Source organism: Triturus cristatus, chromosome 11 (genome assembly GCF_964204655.1).
Source record: "Triturus cristatus chromosome 11, aTriCri1.1, whole genome shotgun sequence".
NCBI classification, from domain to species: Eukaryota; Metazoa; Chordata; class Amphibia; order Caudata; family Salamandridae; genus Triturus; species Triturus cristatus.
The window spans coordinates 575374502-575394775 of NC_140594.1; the positions used below are offsets into that span (position 1 = coordinate 575374502).

At 49.6% G+C, this 20274-nt stretch overlaps 1 protein-coding gene across 3 annotated transcripts in view; it reads right to left on the reverse strand.

The window, feature by feature from the left end:
* Nucleotides 1-20274, reverse strand: part of PIWIL2 (piwi like RNA-mediated gene silencing 2) — a 1855951-nt gene that overhangs the window by 398880 nt on the left and 1436797 nt on the right. The gene's annotated exons all lie outside the window — the stretch shown is intronic.

Here is a 20274-nt window from a genome sequence, read left to right on the forward strand (position 1 = left end):
AACATTGATGGAAGGTTGACACCTACAACTTTAACCGCCAATATATTGGGTGAACTAGTCTTAACAAGTTCTGTGCTATACAATAGCTTAAGACTAAATAATAACAAGAGACCACCACTGGGTCTCCCCGAGGAAGAAGGCACAGCATATTTAATAAAAGACTGGAACCCATCCAAGTAAAAGGAATCTCTGGCCTCCCACGTCTCTTGTAAAGCAATTATATGGAAGGAAGAGAGAAATGACTTCCAACATGTATCCTCTCTTTTTGCTCTCAACCCAGCTATATTCCATGACAAGGCAGTAACCCTATTTGCTAATACATTAGCCACACTATTACCCATAACCGAAGGTTGGGAGGAGGAGTCCGCTACCTCCTCCCTAGCAAAAGCCCTTTCAGGCACATAATTAAGCGTGCCAACGGGAGCATTAACCTGTTCATCTTGAGTGAACGTAATTTTTGGGCGATTGATACCATTAACCCGGTAATTCATTTGGGTAACGGGACTAACACCCGGACCATAAGAAACGGTATTATCATTGACAGGCATCGCACTTCCCTCATCTTCCATACACACCCCACTGGCTTCAATGTCCAAAGACTGGCTGTGCGCTACATGAAGTCAGTCATTTGTATCCAGAGAACTAAGGACCTCATATCTGTTACTCAAGGCCAGTGTTCTGATCGCAGGAACAGGTTGGGCATTGTAACCACTATTCCCGCCCCGTCTCTGTAAGTGAGGTGGATAGAAGAACCCCAATGGGAGGATGTTCACATATTCATCATGTAATCTAGACGTTCCTGCCTGCCTAAAAATGTTAGCTACCAAATCCGGGGAGCTAAAACTCACGACTACACAGTCGCCCTTAAGTGTCTTATTTAACTTCCCCACCCAGGGAACCCTTCTTACCATTTTAAAACACTCAAAAAGGTGGCTCCCCAAAACTGTCTTTTCAGCTAAAAAATGTAGGGCTTTGTTCCTCAAAGAGGACCAATTTTCTTCCTTTCCATCAGTAGATGGAGGGACATTTGCCAGAATGACAGTATACGGACAAGCCTCCGGTGGCAAGTGCAAAGGATATTCTTTGATTACCTGTGTGGGGGGCAAGCTTACTCTCCTTGGGACATCCCGAGAACTCAAGTTAACACCCCCAGGTGGATCAGCAGCCACTGCAGATTGGTTAGTAACACCTACAGTGGTAAGTATCATGGAATCAGCTAGGTCGGATACTCTGGAAATAGCTCCTGCTAAGGTGGGTCTCTCCAGTAAATTACGATTTGCTAAAATTGTTTCCTGACCAGCTATGTGGCGCTCAATCGAAGTAAGTCTGTTCTCAATTTTATCAAGTCTATTCAAAACCGGGGACAGAGAAACCTTCAATTGCTCATCCATAAGTTTTAAAATTTCAATCAAATTAAAACCAACAGAAACAACAGAAACCTGAGCAACGTTCGCACCTGCCCCAAGCGTCTTATTCCCCTGAGCCAAAGGGGCCAATGTGGAATCCTGTGGAACTAACTCAATAGCAGACTTTACAGTCCTAGATTGTTTTACTTTTTGACGCGTTCCATTTGGACCCTTGGTCGCTTTTCTTTTACCATTTTTTAAATTAGTAGTGGCGGACATTGATACTCGAGATTGTCCAGAGCGAGTGGTTCGGGGTGAGAGAGGAGGACCATCAGTACAATCTACTACAAAAGGAACAACAATATCTCTCACTTCTAGTGCAGGCTCTACAATAGATGGACAACTAGGCAAGCTCACATCAATGTCATCAATAAGGGTATTCAATTGCGATCCATGGTTAGACGATAGTACTGGTTCCAGAGAAAGCCTCCTCTCAACACTTGCAATTTCTCTGGCAACAACAGTTTCAGCTTTCTTCAAAAAGGCATCCAGGGTCCCCACGCCCCCCTTGGCCACAACTTTGAAAATATTTTTAGCCATAGAGGCAAGCTAGCCGGACCAAGGAACAAAAACAACCAGTTTAAGCAGTAGTGCACACAAATACTGCTGAAGATGTCGTCACAATCCTTAGAAGCAAAACGAGCGTGGCAGTACTCCCATTTACCTTCAGAGTAGCAAACACAGTTGATGGCAATCTCCACGAGAGATCCGTTCGATGGTAGTTTCAGACCCAGAGTTAGGGGGGTGGCCCAGCCCGGCCTCCTTTGGCCCCTGACGGCCACAGACGGCCCGCCCTCTGCCCGGGCTCAGCCCGGCGACACCCGCGCGCGTCCCGCGACGCGGAGGGGTGAGCCTTCACTTAAGCGCCTCCGGGCGCGAAGATTGCAGGCAGCTGGTGAAACGCTGAGCCCTCTGGGAGCTGTAGTCTCCCCCTGCGACGGCCGCGCGATGTCGGCCAGCGGCTGCAGGGGAGACACACAGCTTCAGGCAACCAGGGGCGAAGTGGCAGAGGAGGGAAAGCCCAACGTACTTCGTCCGTGAAGGGAGCGGCGGCTGAATAGAGACCCGCTCCACCGAGGGGTGAGCCTTCACTTAAGCGCCTCCGGGCGCGAAGATTGCAGGCAGCTGGTGAAACGCTGAGCCCTCTGGGAGCTGTAGTCTCCCCCTGCGACGGCCGCGCGATGTCGGCCAGCGGCTGCAGGGGAGACACACAGCTTCAGGCAACCAGGGGCGAAGTGGCAGAGGAGGGAAAGCCCAACGTACTTCGTCCGTGAAGGGAGCGGCGGCTGAATAGAGACTGGCGCGGAAAATGAAAGAACTGACGTCAGCGTGCATGGTTGGCGGCTAAGTAGTCTCCGTGACGTCAACTCGGCACATACGGTGCCAGCGACGAACGCGGAGCTGCACGACGCCACCTACTGACGTGCAGAGGTACTGCTAGCGAAAACTTTCCGGATCCATTCTGACGCCTGGGGATATTCTAAGGTAACGTGTTTTTCATATTGTAGTTTTTATGTAAATATTAACAGCGATTATTCAAATAAGTAGTGCATTGTGTCCCCAGTGAACATGGAACCTACAGCAATTTGTGAGATATTTGTGACAAGTAAAAAATGGTTTCCAGCAAAATATTAAAGTCGACCATCCCAAAAAATCTGTAGTAAGAGTGGTTTGCTTTATTTTCATCAACGGCGTTTCGACCTCTATGGGAATGAGGGTCTCTTCAGGACCCAACGATATAGGGACATCTACAATACAAGACAAGAAGGGTGTAATCAAGGTGAGCCATTAGGGACACAGAGTAGCTGTATGTGAAGACTGGAGGCGGCCTGTACCTGAAAGGATGGGTACTCTGTCATCGTGATGGGTGTACACCACAGAAAGTGGAAAGTGAAACAAACGGTTACTCACATGGGTCCAAGCCGGGCACTGCACATGTGGTAAGGTAAATGAAACAAGGATGAGTCAGTAAACAATAGTAAATGATTTACACATCATAAGAGATGGTACACCATAAAGGACTTACCCCAGCGAGGGGAAAGTGGAGATGACAGGGAAGCTTAACTGCACAAAGGTGCAGCTGCTGGTACAATTGTTTCCGAGCGCGACAATGCGCTTGTAGGGATGGCCTGTGTGGAGGACAACCGCATATTAATGTAAGGAATACATGGAGAGAAAGTCGCTGCGTGGGACAAAGTATAATTATAAAGATTAAAAGTATATTTACCAGGGCAAGCAATTTATTTATAAAGTTTTATATAGCGCGAACGTGACCCACGAGGGTATCAGAGCGCTTTACAATATACAATTAATAAACATTAGATGGTTGATGTAGTATACAAACATTTGGTATTTGCTATACAGTACAAAAGAGGTATATAGTGTTATATGGATAGCATAGGTGACTAGTAGGCAACAAAGAATGATCCACGAGGGTATCAGAGCACTTCACAGTACACAGTTATTAAACATTAGGAGGATGAGGTAGAATATATACATACAGTAGTTTCCATACAATCCAAAAGAGGTAGACAGAAATATCTGGATATCACAGGTAACTATTAGTCAACATCGAATTAAAGCCTTAGGATGTAAATTTGTTCATTAGAAGCATTTTTATTTCTTTTTTGAAGGAGGTAAAGGATGAGATTCCACGTACCAGTGGAGGCAGGGAGTGCCAAATCTTCGGTGCGATCCCTGAAAAAGCTCTGCAACCAGTTCTCTTTTTATGGAAGGACTGTCGTTTCAGTAGTAGTGACCTCGCAATTCGCAATTGTCTGCATCCTCCCCATCGCTCTAACTTTAGTGCTAAGTAAGTGGGGGTGTTATGCAGGGCTTTGTGGGTCATGCAGGCAACCTTTAGGTGTATTCTTACCTCGTAGGGCAACCAGTTCAGAGCTTTCAAGGTTGGAGAGATGTGGTTATTTCTTTTAATCCCCGAGACCAGTCTGGCCGCAGCGTTGAGCGAAGCTCTCGGCGGGGCCAGCTTGTATTTGGGGAGACCGCACAGAGTCGTGCTTCCGTAATCCAATCTTGGTAACACCAGGGCTTGTACCGCCATTTGTAAGTCGGTCTGTGGGAGGAAGGGTTTAAGTTTCCTTAGTATACTCAACTGGTGATTGGCTCCCTTGGTGGCATTAGTGATTTGCGCTTGCATGTTCAGGTGTTTGTCTATGTTGACTCCCAAGGATTTCGCGGAGTCAATGATGTGGGGAGCACAGTCAAAGGAGGTTAGATGTCTCAACCAAAGGTCTATCTTGGGTGTGTGTTTGGGTGGGGAGATGAGAAGGAATTCTGTTTTTTTGGTGTTAAGCATAAGGTGGTTGCCAGTGAGCCAACTTTGAGTGTTCTGTAGAATAGCGTTGAGAGAGATGACTGCTTCTGGTGAGGAGATCTTCATATACAGTTAGGTGTAGTCAGCGTACAGGTGATATTGAATGTTCGCAGAGTTCAATGAGTTTGCCAGGGGCTCCATGAATAGATTAAAGAGAATGAGTGAGAGTGCTGAGCCCTTGGCACCCCTATGGTGACCAAGGAGGGTTGAGAAAATGAATGCTTCATCTTGATTCTTTGTGTTCTGTTATTAAGGAAGGAGGTGAACCATTGTAACACTGGTCCAGTAAGGCCCATCCTTCGTTTCAGTAGGGACAGTAGGTTGTTGTGCTTAACCATATCGAAAGCGGAGGATAAGTCAAGAAGTATCAATAGGCATGATTCGTTATTGTCTAGCATTTTTTGTATGTCATCCAATATGTGGGTGAGAGCAGATTCCGTGCTATGACCTTGCCGGAAGCCGGATTGGTGTTTGTCTAGGAGGTTGAAATTCTCTATGTGATTACATAGCTGTAGTTGTACACATTTCTCCAGCAATTTCGCTAGAGTAGGGATGTTGGTTATCGGGCGGTAGTTGTTTAGATCTGAGGGGAGGGAGTTAGATTTCTTTAGTACAGGTGTGACCTGCCCTACTTTAAGACAGTCCGGTATGGAGCCTTGTCTCAGAGAGGCGTTTACAATCTTCGACCATAGGGGTATGTTAGAGGTTTTGATCATTTTAAATAGGGAAGGAGGTAGGGGGTCAGAGAAGTGATTGGAGGGGTTAATCGCTAGAATAGTGTTGTAGATTTCTTGTTCAGGGATGGGCAAGGAGGCGCGCCAAGAGGCATTGTTTTTGGGGATTTCCTTCAGAGTACTAGAATGGACCACGATCTGAGCGCAAAACTTAGTGTCCTGAGCAATAGGTTGTGGAAGGACCTTCTTGGATTTCGTTTTTTCAAGGAAGAAATTGGCAAGCTGATTGCAGTTAGGAATAGCTGTATTGTTTAGTTCCACAGATTTAGGTGTATAGCGCGCTTGTTGTTTGACTACTTCAAATAGTTTCTTGGGGCGGTTAATGGCTTGGTTCAAATGAGCTTTGAAAAAGTCTGCCTTAGCCTTTAGGATCTTCCTGTTGTATGCATTCCTCGGCACTCTAAGGAGATATAGGTGATCAGTGGAGGGTGCTGATTTCCATAGTCCCTCGGCTGATCTTAGCTTTCGCCGGTCAGAGTTCAGATTCTCGTTGAACCATGGTTTGGAGATTTTGGAGGAAACTTTTTTTCTTGGAGGGGCGCTGTAGAGTCAAGAATTTCAAGCATAGTGGAATTGTAAAAGACCGTGAGGTCATGGACATTAACCATGTCTGTCTTAGGGGTTAGGGCGGAGATGCATTGGTTTACTAGGTCAGTGGGGTTAATATTTTGTATATTCCTTTTCCAGTTTTGTTTTTGGGGGGGGGGGGCCCTTTTTGTAGCTACCTCAATATTGATGAAGAAGAGAATGCTGTAATGCTCCGTCCAATCACATGGGGTGATGGATTCTAGTGATACAGTGTTCGTTTTCACTATAATGAGGTCTAATGTCTCTCCCTTGTTGTCGGTAGGACTGTCACAGAATTGAGAAAGATCCTGATCTTACAGAAAATATTTGAGACAGCTTACAACATGGTCATTTAAGTTATTCCAGTGGCTATTGAAGTCGCCCAGGAAAATCTGTGGTGCTTGTGAGTTGCCGTTGGATGTAATGACTTCCATTAGCTCATCGATGAACGTCAAATTGTCACCAGGGGGTGGTAAATTATGTGAAGTTTGCTAGTGATGCGCTTGTCCAGAGATATTCACAGGAGGATAGAGAGATGGGGTCTGCTTGATTGACTGTGATTGTGTTACGATAAATGCAGGCTAGTCCGCAGCTAGGGTTCACTTTTCTGTCCAGACGGATTATGTAGTGACTAGGAGGTACCAGTAGGTCTAGGATGGGAGAGAAGGAGCTATTTAGCCATGTTTCTGTGAGGACGATAATGTCTAGATCATTCTCAAGGATGAGGTCGTAGATGTCAGGAGCATGTTTGCAAGCAGATCTGTAATTGATGAGTGCACACTTCATCTTGCTAGATGAATGGGAGAGAGTAGTCTGTACTAAGTTGATATTAGTGAGCTTTTCGTTATTAAAGGATCTGATGTTGTGGGTGAGTACTCTGAAGGGGTTGGTTTGCACGGATTGGATAACGCTACATCGGGGCTTACTGTTGACATTCGGTCTGACATAGGATAGGAGGAGGTCATCTAAGTCATTGTCAGATAGTTCAGCAGTTGCCCTCCTGAGATGGGATGGGCCGTTAGGGGAGGGTATCTTACTCTGCCTAGTGTCCTCACGGTGTGATTTCTTGGCGATGTATCTTCTAGTTTGGTGACTAATACGGTTTACTGTGGCACTAGTGGCTCTGTGTGTGTTTAGGATTTTCTTGGTGATGCTTGACAGGTTTTGCAACTCGACCTTGAGATGGGATAGGCCAGTGGCTAGCTCATTGAAAAGTGCAATCCAATCAGAATTGGGATAATTAGTTGTGTGTTCTATTAAAGGTGGAGGTCCGTAAGAAAATATTGGTTGCTTGATCTGGCTATCTGGTTGCCCGGGAATACCCTTAATAGGGATCAATGGGGTTAGTTGATCATGGAGGATTGTTTGAAGGTCCGAATCATTGTGGGGGATAGCCTCGAGATGTGGCAGCATGATGGGGACTGAGGCATGCACTCGGGGTATGGACGTAGAGTGGTGAGTTTGGATGAGTGGAGTTCGTATCAAGGGAGTTGGGAGCCAATCAGATATCGTGGTAGGCGGTAGGACATGGGGAGCTTTGCATGCCATCCCAGTTGAAGGTGGGGGAGGGGTATGTCGTGGGTGGAATTGATGTAGGTGGATTCTCCCTTAGACATCAACGGTGTGTCTGCAATGGGGTGTCTGGTAGCTAAGAGTATCCCTGACTCTCCTGTGCCAGGGGTTCCTGGTGTGGTTGAGACCAATGTGACAGGGGGGTAGGAGTCAATGGGTGTGTGGGGAGAATTTGGTTCAGTAGCATTCGTTGTGGGATTTTGTGGTAGAGTTGGGGTGTCAACAGGATTGTCGGGATGAGTAGTGTTGGGGAGTGTGATTATCTTGCTGTTCACTGCATTCTTGAGGGTAGGGAAGATCTTGTCTATGGTAGCGAGATTGGAATTGGAGGCTTGTCTAAGGATATTACCATTGTTGTATATGGAAATGGTGGCATTCACAGAGCAAAGGTCCGAGGCAGTTACCGTCAATTTAAGGGCATGCAGGTTTTTTTTTACATTGGAGATTTGGAGCATGGAGTGGAAGACGGTTCTCCACTGAGCAAGTTTCTTTGTGTGGAGATGAGATCGCTCGTTATTATGCCTTTGCTGACGCAGAAGTATGGATCTGATATAAGAGTCTCAGGGTGAGTTTTTATTAGCCTGTGCTTGAACTTCTTTGTTGTATTTTTGGAGAGATTGGGTGGATAGGTAATGGTGAAGGCATGGTGGCCATAGGGTTCTAGGTTTTTATCCATTCTATTCCGGGGCTTCGGTCAGCTGCTCTCCAAACACTCACTCTACAGTACACAACAATCAATTCTCGCCTCTTTACTCGTCTGGGCACAGTCTTCATCCTCGCTAGCCTTACCCCAATCCTTTTTATACAATACTCATGTGTGATTACAAATATAGGTAATTATTCCTCCCTAGCTCCCTACTGGGGTATCCTTGAAATGTGAATCAAATTATTTTTCCCCAAGTCTTCTAAATTCCAGTTAGATAGTCCTCCTTGGAATTACACTTGCTATCTTCTATAATCCTCAACAGTCACTAAGTTCCTGTGAGAATGAGGGAAATGACCACGAAGATAGTGACAGTGTTGTATGGGCACCAGCTGACTTTAGGTGAATTAGCCCAAGATGGCCGCCCCGTTAGCTTTAGATGATTGGTCCTATGAGTAAGTCCTATCACCCTTTCCATTAGTGGTTCCCTAGGGGTGTAGCCCTTTCATTGTTTCCTTTGTGGTGTGTGGTCCTTTTATTTTCTATTAGGATGGTTTTAAAAAGTCCTTTGTCTCTTTCTAGCATGAAGGAGTCCTCTGTCTCTTTCTAGCACAGACCAAGTCCAGGATATCCTTACGTCAGAGTTGATTAATTAAGGTTGCCATTTTGTATAAATTGTAGGCAACGCTGCTTGCAGGAAAGTCCAAATTACAATCCTTGTTCTGAATTGTACAGTATCAGTATCTGTTGAGTATAGCAATGCTAATCATGTTCCATGATGAGGGCAATCCTGCATCGATTAAAGGTTAAAGCTGGAATTGAGAAAGGGGATGCGGAGGGGGTGTCGGGGGGGGGGGGTGAGGAGGGAGGGTTCAGGGCGCGTGCAAAGAGAAAGCATTTAGCTTCTGCTCGCGGCCCAGATTTTCACACTACAGCGTGGGACACTGACGAAAGCGGTCTTCCCCAGCGCGGAGCGGATGCACGTGTGGTTGAATTATTGAGTTATTCATCTGATCTCTTGATAGGTAAGAGATCCTCTTTGCCAGCATATGTAAGTTCAGATGATTTTACCTGTAGGATACTGTATTTATTACTCCACTACATTGTAGGTACACAGATTGCCGTGACCTGCACATATCCTTTTCCCTGAGTCCAAGTAAATTCTAAAGCACTGCTGAGCTAACCAGGACAGTCATTGCTTTTACTTTTAATCTTTATATTTATACTTTGTCCCACGCAGCGACTTTCTCTCCATGTATTCCTTACATTAATACACAGTTGTCCTCCACACAGGCCATCCCTACAAGTGCATTGTCGCGCTAGGAAACAATTGTACCAGCAGCTGCACCTTCTTCAGTTCAGCTTCCCTGTCATCTCCACCCTCCCCTCGCTGGGGTAAGTCCTTTATGGTGTACCATCTCTTATGATGTGTAAACAGTTACTATTGTTTACTGACTCATCCTTGTTTCATTTACCCTACCACATGTGCAGTGCCCGGCTGGTTCCTATGTGAGTAACCGTTTGTTTCACTTTCCACTTCCTGTAATATATACCCACCACGATGACAGAGTACCCATCCTTTCAGGTACAGGCGGCCTCCAGTCTTCCCATACAGCTACGCTGTTGCCCTCATAGCTCACCTTAATTATACCCTTCTTTTCTTGTATTATAGATGTCCCTATATCGTTAGGTCCTGAAGAGACCCCTCAGTCCCATAGGGGTCGAAACACCATCAATGAAAATAAAGCGAACCACTCCTACTACAGATTTCTTTGGATGGTCGACTTTAATATTTAGTTGGAAACCATTTTGTACTTGTCACAAATATAAATTGTTGTAGGTTGCATGTTCAATGGGGACACAATGCACTACTTATTTGAATAATTGCTGTTTATATTTACATAAAAACGACTATTATACACACCTTATACGGAGTTGTGTATGGTTCTCCTTTTGATATTGCAGTAACCCATTCCTTCATTGCGATTGCGCATATAAATATCAGTATTCTTTACATATTTAATTTTGCCACAGGAACCACTGTTTCCACATCAACTACGAAGTCGCCGCAGTGATGGCCAGAGATTATGATCATAGAACAACCTGGGGTCCCTGGTGCTGTAGATGCCCAAGTATTTGAAACAATCTTTTGCCTCTGTCACTTTACATCCCCTGGGCAGGATCGGAAATTGTCCCCTGAACATGTGGATCAATGACTTGGATCAGTTGATAGCATATCCAGAATACCTTCCAAAGGTAGTGAATATATCGAGAACTCTGTTTAACGAGGCCCTTTGTGACACCAGGTACAATAGGATGTCATCGGCTTGAAGGGAGATGTGATTCTCCCATTCTTCTGACCATTTTAATCCTCGCACAACTGGGTCCCTGCAGATCCAGGCCACTAGTGGGTCCAGCACCAGGGCATAGAGCAACGGGGACAGGGGGCATACCTGTCTCGGTCCCCTCCAGAGGGCGAAGATCTCAGACTTTTTGTTGTTCACTACCACCTGCGCCAATGGATCAGTGTATAGGAGCTTCACCCATCCAATAAAGCCTCGGCAAAACCCCATCTTCTCCAGCACCGCGAAGAGATATGGCAATACGATCATATCGAATGCCATGGTGGCGTCAATGGACAGCACCACTACATCTTGCTCCAACATGTGTATTCTCCCACGAACCCCGTGACGTTGGTGGAGGTTCAGGGATGTATTGCTGGCTGGCATGAAGCCAGACTGATCCGGGTGAACCAGGCCAGAAACCACCCCTGACAGGCGTGTCGCTAACAATTTGGCTAATATCTTCTCCTTGGCATTTAACAATGATATAGGCCTATATGTTGAGCACAGGTCTCTAGGTTTGCCTTCTTTGTGAATAACCACCACTGAGGCAAGTCGTTGATCCTGGGGAAGTCGGACAATCTCTTGGCTCTCCTCAAACATCACCTTGAGGTAAGGGGCAATCCCATCGGATTTCAATTTATAGAGTTCTATTGAGAGGCCATTAGTGCCCATTGCCTTTACGGACTTTAGTTCCTTGATGGCCAACGCTATTTCGTCTTTTGTGAGTTCACTATCCAGCAGGTCACAATCATCTGCCGACAACATAGGAAGCCTAATGTCAGCCAACAATGCCCTCGAGCCCTCCTTCGGATAAGTGGAATGGGATTCATATATTCTAGTGTAATGCCTGGCAAATTCATCTGCTATCTTTTGCGGATTAGTGATCATCTCTCCTGTCTCGAGTGTAAGCTCTGTGACCAAACGATTGGCGTGGTCACGACGATCTAGCCATGCAAGTAATTTGCTTGCTCTGTCCCCGAGCTCATATATTTTGCCTAGTTTGTCTCTGTGTAGTGATTTAGCCCTGTTCTCAGCTATAGTTTTGTATTCATCCTTCTTTAGATTGAGTTTATGCACTGTTTCAGGGTCCCCGGACCCCAGAAGCTCCCCTTCTAGCACCAATATCTCCTCTTCCAGCTTGGTTAAATCAGCGTTTTTCTCCTTTCTCACCCCAGTTATTTGGGAGATTGCCTGCCCAGGGACCACTGTTTTAAATGCCTCACAGAGCGTAACCGTCGAGTCAACAGACCCCTCATTATCCTGAAAGTAATGTTCAATAGCGTGGGTGATGTTTTGCCTTATCATGGGGTTACGAAAATGCCACGTATTTATGAGAGCTACTCTGCCCTACGGTCCCCCTCTCATTCCCATCTGCACCCATATTGGGGAGTGGTCTGAAATGGTTGTGTCTAATTTCTGCAATGTGGCTCACCTGGTCTGCCGGTGTAAGGATGTAGTCTATGCGGGAGAAGCTATTCTGCATCCGGGAGTGAAATGTGTACTGGGTTTCGGTGAGATGGCAATTCCGCCATGCGTCCACTAGAACAATGGCATTCAGAAATGCGGGCAAAACCATCTGTGCTGGACCCAGATCTTTGGGAGGACGCCGATCCCCTCTACCACATACCACTGAGTTAAAGTCCCCGCCAAGCGTCAGTCTCCCGTCTGGAAACTCCATTATAGTCCGGCCCAAATCTCGTAGTGCAGTTGTCTGTAAACCTGGGGGTACGTATACTGATACTAGAGTTAATGGCCCTCCCTCACACTTCCCTGACACTGCAGCGTATCTACCCAGCTCATCAGTCCAAACACGTTCGATTGACATCGGGAAAGATTTACGCACCAGTATGCCGACACCCCGTGAGCCTGAAGTGAATCCAGGGTGCACCACTAATCTGTAGCCCCACCTATCCAGTGCCTTACATGTATTTCCAACCAGGTGTGTCTCCTAGACAACACCACATATGGGGCATGTCGTTGTATGAACTGTGATACAATTCCCCGCTTAATTTTATCCCCTAATCCATTTACATTCCAGGAGATGAGTCTGCATTGTTTCTCAGCCATTGGGCCTGTTTCCACCTCCCCCGCAACCCCTCGCCCCTCCAACCTCCGCCCCGTTACTCGGGCGTACATAGGTGTTTCCCCCCGCTGATCAATGGCACCTCCAATCCAACATTTATTGCTACACATGTACCATTTCTCCCAGCTTTGGCTATAGACTTTGACTGTTTTGTAACTGAACTTAAGGAATTCTTGATCCCCAACTTCCCCCCTCCCTGCTTACCCGCACTCTGGGCCTAGAACTGCCCATGTCCCCAATAGTGCAGAGTGCCTGTCGCCCTATCGAACAAGTTACTTCGTTAACGATATATCTGTAAGAAACATTAGTTAGTGCTAGATTCCTTACCTTAGATTTACCCCCAGGCGTCAGACTGGATTCGGAAAGTTTTCGTCAACAGTACCCCTGCGCGTCGGAAGGTGGCGTCGTACGGCTCCACGTCCGTCGTTGGCGTCGTGGTCGCCGAGATGACATTACAGCAGCTACTTAGACGCCACCCTCGCGCGCTGACGTCAGTTCTGTACACTACTTTGCGCACCAGGAACGCAGAGCCATGCAAGATACTGACCACTGGTGCATTGAAACTAGGGGCCTGAAAGGGATGACCTTAACCCTAGAAATCACTTCGCAGAATGGGGAGGATGGGTGAGGCGGTAAGGAATCCATCACTAACTAATGTTTCTTACAGATATATAATTACCTAAGGTAAGTAACTTGTTCATCTGAAAGAAACGCGTAGTGATAGATTTCTTACCTCAGAATAGATACCCCAGCAATACCAACCTCGGTGGTGAGTCTGCGAACCAAGATCACACCAGGAAGTCCCGGAGAGCAGAACGGCCAAAGAAGCCGTCTCTCCGGACTTGGCTGTCCAGGCAATAGTGCTTAGTAAAAGTGTGCAGCGAGGCCCAAGTAGCTGCCTGACAGATTTCTTGTAAGTGGACATCATGTCCCAACGCCGTAGTGGCAGCCGTCGCCCTGGTGGAATGGGCGCGCAGCATCAACGGAGGCTCCTTCTTAGCCAGAGAATAACAGTCTTTAATACACAAGACGACCCATCTAGAGATAGTCCGCTTGTGTACGGCCCGACCTTTCTTAGCGCCAACGTAGCCAACAAAGAGCTGGTGTTCCACCCGTAACTGTTGTGTGCGGTTCAGGTAAACTGAGAGTGCACATTTTGGGTCCAGCCGGTGGAGCCTCTCTTCCTCTCTGGAAGGATGCGGAGGCGGAAAAAAGGTGGGAAAAGTGATGGTCTGCCTGATGTGAAAGGCAGTGACAACCTTTGGCAGAAAGGATGGACGTGTTCTGAACACAACCTTGTCCGGATGGACAGACAGAAAAGGAGGTTTACAAGAAAGAGCCTTGAGTTCACTCACTCTCCTAGCAGAGGTGATGGCAACCTGGAAAGCGGTCTTCAAAGTTAATAGACATAGAGGACAGTTGTGAAGAGGCTCAAAGGGAGCGCACATCAAGTATGTAAGAACCAGGTTCAAGTCCCACTGTGGCATCACAAAAGGAATAGGAGGGAAGAGGTGAGTAATGCCTTTGAGGAATCTATTTACAACAGAGGACTTGAAAAGAGAGGGCTGATCAGGTGTCCTGAGGAAGGCTGAAATAGCAGAAAGGTAGCCCTTGATAGTGCCCAGAGCAGAGCCCTGCGGGGCCAAAGAAAGAAGGAACAAAAGTACTTCTGAAAGAGGGGCAGAAAGGGGATCCACAGCCTTTGATGTGCACCATGCCACACATTTGTTCCACCTGCAGGCGTATAGCAACTTAGAGGAGGGATGCCTGGCTGCCAGAATGACATCACAAACTTCAGGAGGCAAGTCGAAAGGAATCAACTGCTGCCACTCAATCTCCACACAAGGAGGTGGAGACTGGACAGGTTCGGGTGGAGGACCGTGCCCTGCTGCTGCGACAGAAGATCCTCCTGAAGAGGCAGTCGGATCGGGGGATCGAAGGTCCTACTGAGTAGCTCGGGATACCAAACTCTTCGAGCCCTGTCCAGGGCCACAAGAATGACTTGGACCCGGTTGCGCCTGATCTTCAGCACACTGGGTAGAAGTGGTATAGGCGGAAAGGCATACAACAGACTGCAACTCCAATCGCGACGAAAAGCGTCGCCTAGCGAGTGCCGCCTTGGAAATTCCAACGCGTAAAACTGCTGACATTGCGCGTTCTCTTTGGTGGCGGATAGATCTAACCAAGGCTCTCCCCACTGTTGAAAGAGACCTTGTGCCATGTCCGAGTGAAGACGCCATTCGTGATCCATCATGCACCTGTGGCTGAGTTCGTCTGCCCTGGTGTTCAGTGAACCTGCCAGGTGTTAAACCACCAGGGAAATGTCCTGATGTTCCAGCCATGTATAGAGGCGCCGAGCCTCCTGACAAAGGGTCCACGATCCCACCCCGCCCTGTTGGTTGCAGTACCACATGGTGGTGGTGTTGTCTGTGAACACCTGCACTAGAATCGCCCGGAGCTCCAGAAGGTTGATATGGAACCGGGACTCAGCCGGAGACCAGAGGCCTCTGATCTCCGCCTCTCCCATGTGGCCGCCCCATCCCAGGAGGGATGCCAATTTGTGAGCCACCACTGCAATTGGTGTGCAGTGCCCTCCGAGATCTGGACAGACTCGGACAGGTTCCCCTGATGCTGCGCCCACTGGAACTTCAGGTCCCACTGCAGAGCCCGCATATGTCATCTGGCATGATCGACCAGCAGGATGCAGGAGGCCATGAGGCCCAGCAGCCTCAGTGTCATCCTGACGGAAACCCAGGATAGCGGCTGAAAGATCAGAATCAGAGCCTGAATATCCTGGACTCGCCGTTCGAGAGGATAGACCCGAAAACGCGTCGTATCCAGAACCGCTCCAATGAAGAGGAGCTTCTGAGCGGCAATCAGGTGCGACTTCGGCACATTGATGGAGAACCCTAGCAACTGCAGGAGGTCGGCCATAGTCTGGAGGTGGGAGACGACTGCCTGAGGCGAGCCAGTCTTCAACAGCCAGTCGTCGAGATAGGGGAAGACTAGAACCCCTGATCGGCGCAGATGAGCTGCGACCACCGCCATCACTTTCGTGAGCACCCGAGGGGCGCTGGTAAGGCCGAAGGGGAGCACAGTAAACTGAAAGTGCTCGTGGCCTACCGTAAACCATAGGTAACGTCGGTAGGCTGGCAGGATGGGAATATGGAAATATGCGTCCTGCAGATCCAACGCTACCATCCAGTCTCCAGGGTCGAGGGCAGACAAGACCTGAGCCAGAGATAACATCTTGAACTTCTCCTTCCGGGGGAAGCGATTGACCTTCTGAAGGTCCAAGATAGGAGGCAGGCCCTTGTCCTTCTTGGGCACCAGAAAATAGTGAGAGTAGCAACCACGTCCTACTTCTGACGCAGGAATGCGCTCGATGGCCCCCTTGGGCAAGAGTGTCACGACTTCCTGTTGAAGAAGTTCCAAGTGATCCCCCGACATGAGGCTGTACTGGGGTGGCATGGCTGGAGGGATAGTCTCGAAGGGGAGGGCGTAGCCCCTTTGGACTATTTGTAAAACCCACCTGTCCATAGTGACGGTGCGCCAGTGGGGGAGGTGATGGCGAATCCTGGCACCCACTGGCATTTGATGGGCCTGAAAAACTGGACTAGGAAGGTTTGGAGGCAGTGGTGGCCGGGGTGGAGGTGGACTGACCCGCCCGCTGGCCCCCTGACCCACCTCAGTGGGTCCCACGTCTGTGGCCATCTGAGACTGTTGCTGTGCAGGCCTGTGGCTCTGAAGCAAATGTGTTGGCGCCCCTTCCGTGGCCACGAAAGGAGCGAAAAGCAGACGGCGGAGGAGGGCGAGTGGCCGAAAGGCCCAAGGACCTGGCCGTAGCCCGCGAGTCCTTAAAACGCTCCAACGCACTATCTGCCTAGTTGCCAAAAAGGTGAATGCCATCAAAGGGCATGTCCATGAGAGTGTTCTAGACATCCCAGGAGAAACCAGTTGTCCTCAGCCAGGCGTGGCGGCAGAGCGGCACTGTCGTGGAAATCGCCCTGGCCAGCGGTGTCAAGGCCACAACGGATTGTGAACTTGGCTGCATCCCTTCCTTCAGCAATAGCTTGAGGGAGCACTGTCCAGGCCTCCTCCGGACACTGAGGCAGCACCTGCGCCGCCGTATCCCACACAGAGTGGGAATAACGGCCCAAGAGGCATGCGGTGTTCACAGACCGCAGTCCTGAACTGGCGGAAGAAAAAATCTTCTTCCCGAACTGTTCCAGTCTCTTGTATTCCCTGTCCGGGGGTTCTGCAGGGAATGCGCTCTGGGACGTGGAGGCTTGGACAACCAAGCTCTCAGGGGTGGGGTTTTGCGAAAGGAAAAGGGGGTCGCCCGGGGCAGGCGATGGCGTCGGATCACGTTCCTATCCACAGGAGCCCCTGTGTTGGGCCTGGATCAGGTGCCCAAAAGAACGCCTGACAGTCCATCATTAAAAGGCAGCAGTGGCTCCGCAGAGGTAGCTGCCGGCTGAAGCACTTCTGTCAGGCCTGATGGCCACTGTAGGGAGCTCGAGGTGGAGGGCTACAGCCGCCATACGCAACACCTCTGTGTAACTTGCACCCTCCTCCGTAGCCACGGTAGGAGGAGTTAGCATGCCAAGGTCAGGTGAGTTATCAAGACCACTGGCATCCCCCAGCTCCTCTCCCCAGTCCGGGACATACTCACACTGAGCTGTAAGAGGGTCCTCAGTCCCCTCCCAGTCCTACCCTTCCTCCAAAGGCTGATGTACAGGCTGAAAATATGGAGGCTGGACATAGGGATAGAAAGGCCACATCAGCGTCGAAATCGGTGTCGAGCAACGCCGTGCCAGTGCCGAGTCCACGTCGGGGCTGAAACCGGGGACGGCGTCGTCCGGTGGCACGGGCGACGTTGAAGGTGGTGCCCGTGGGGTCGACGTCAGTGGAGGAGTCACAAGGTCAACCGGCTTGGACCGAGATCCAGGCCGGGATCCTTGGGGACCCTGCGGCGCCGGGGCCGGAGCCGACAGCGATGCCAGAGCTGCCAACAGTAAAGGACGAGGACCACGCCAGGCCCGCGGGGCCCGAAGGCGCGCCGGCAAGGTCCGACGGCCCAAAGAGGCGAGCCATGACTAACAGAAATTCCTGCAGCTGGGCTGGAGACGCCGACGGACCCGGGAAGGTCAGGTAGGCCAATGGGGACTGTGTAGGCTCTGCCGTAGCCGCGGGGGAGGCACCACCCGCACCCTCAGCCACGTGTCACGACAGGCGAGGGGAAGCCGGAGAGCGATGGCGCTTCTTCGACTTCTTGTGATGCTTCGTCTTACCTGACCCCAAGTGCGAAGACTTCGATTCCGACGAACGATGGTGGTGGCTCCACGACCGGTTCCTTGACCTCCCACGGGACCGGGACCCTGAACGGCGCAGAGCCGACTGCCGGACTTCAAGCAACTTTCGGGACCGCTCCCACAAAGTCTTTGGCACCACGGCCCGGCAGTCGGGGCACGACTTGGGGTCGTGGTCGCACCACAGGCAGTAGAGACACACGCGGTGCGGGTCCGTCACCGACATCATGCGATGACAGTCCCCTCAAGACTTAAAGCCGGACATCCCTACGGCACCAGTAGTCGATCGACTCAAAAAGCCTCGAAAAACTCAGTCAAAAAGTGACTGGGGGTACCGCTCTCCCCGGATCTGCGCTTGCTGGTGCGGAAAAAGAAAGTACTGACGTCAGAGCGCAAGGGCAGTGTCTAAGTAGCTGCCGCGACGTCATCTCAGCGACCACAACGCCAACCAGGGACACGGAGCCGTACGATGCCACCTTCCGATGCGCAGGGGTACTGCTGACGAAAACTTTCCGGATCCAGTCCGACGCCTGGGGGTAATTCTAATGTAAGGAATCTATCACTATGTGTGTCTTTCAGATAAACTAAACTAACTAGGAAATTGGGGGGTGGCAACACCCTCATAAAGGCCATCAGCCATCTAATGTATGTCCCCATTCTACGTATTCAAACATATTTAAACATAAACAATATCACTTAGAGTGCATATTGTCCTCTTGATCTGCCAGGTACGTTGTATCAGCGCTTCAGCCGTAGAAAATAAGTGCCTATTCAGGATTATTCCCGCTGGCTATCATTGCAGGTCCAGGACGATTGGACTGTTGGAGAAGGAGCCCTTCTGTTCATTGTGCGTTGTGGTCCTTCGCAGGTCTCCAGCCCTCCAGCCACTCATGTGCTGCCTCCGGGCTGTCAAAGAACCATGCTCTACCATCTGCTTCTACTCTTAGCTTTGCAGGGAACAGCACTGCATATCGAATACTTTTGGTGTGCATCTACTTACTGACGCACAATGCCTGAATGATGTCTCTGTGGGCTGTCCGGTTACTGGCCAATACGGGGAGAAGGGGGCACATGCGTGCACGCAGCGGACATTTCTCGAAGCAATCCTCGTGGGGCCCCACCCGCCACAGCATATGGAGTTATGTCCGGTATTGGAGACGCCGCTACTATGCTTTGCGGCCTGGCCGCCTCACACTGCCCAGCAGAGCAGAGATGTCACCATCCAGGGCCCCCCTGGCTAGGCGCTACTACACTTACTTGGCTCTGGGTTCTGCCTCCCTGGCAGTCTCGAGCACACAGCCAGTGCAGGGCCTCCACAGAATGCAGGCGAGCTGCAATGTAGACAACACCTCCACCGACCCGGGACAGGTCGGTAGCTCCTGCACGGGTCTCCCGCTTCTCCGATTTGACAGGGGGAGGTCCGCCCTCAACAGGGTGCACTGCCTGGGTCACGCGCTATTGCAGTTAATTTTGTCGTGCGGGGAACCGTGGTGTGTTCTTAAACGCAGCTACCGTCCTCCAAAGTCACCCGCAGCTTCCCAGAACTCAAGTCCACGGCTTCTCAGGCCTCGATAGCACTCGCCTCCCTCACTCCAATCTCCTCAATGCCAGAGATTTCTTTGGTTGTCACATAGCAGCGGGTGCTGAGCTGACCCTCTGCTGCAATATCGGGGTGATGTACGGATTTATTGAGGGATCTTTGGGCCGGCTAAGGCCTCGGAAGGTGGGAGCTTCAGCCGGGTGCAGCCATAGCGCTTGGTGTCCAAGCCACGCCCCTAACTCTCAATTATTATGGCTATCCAGGAGCTCAACAAAACATGAGGGGGACCCCCTGCAAACTACGTGAAGGCCCACCCTGAACTCAGTAGCTTTCAGGCCAGGGTACTGTGCTGAGGGGGCCCCCTGGAGCTCAGCCCTCCCCGCCCCCTCCACACCACAGAAGCCTATGCTAAGCCACTGTGGCTATTGTCCATCTCTAATTGTAGAATCACTTTCGAGGGCGATAATGCCAAAGCTTATTCCAAGAATATTGTATGGAGCTGCAATATTCTCTAATAAACTGGATGGCTGACTGGACAAAGCTTTGGTAATCTGCAAGAAGGTCCACATTTAGTATCTCAAAAATACACCCCACTGCCAAATGCATTTGAAGGAGGGGGTGGAAAAAGTATTCTTTCATCTCAGAAGCAGTTTTTAGAATTTGTAATACTGACCCAACAATGGTAATGGGATTATTGACTACGGTCACAGATTGAGAACAAGGAAGATCAGAATGGGT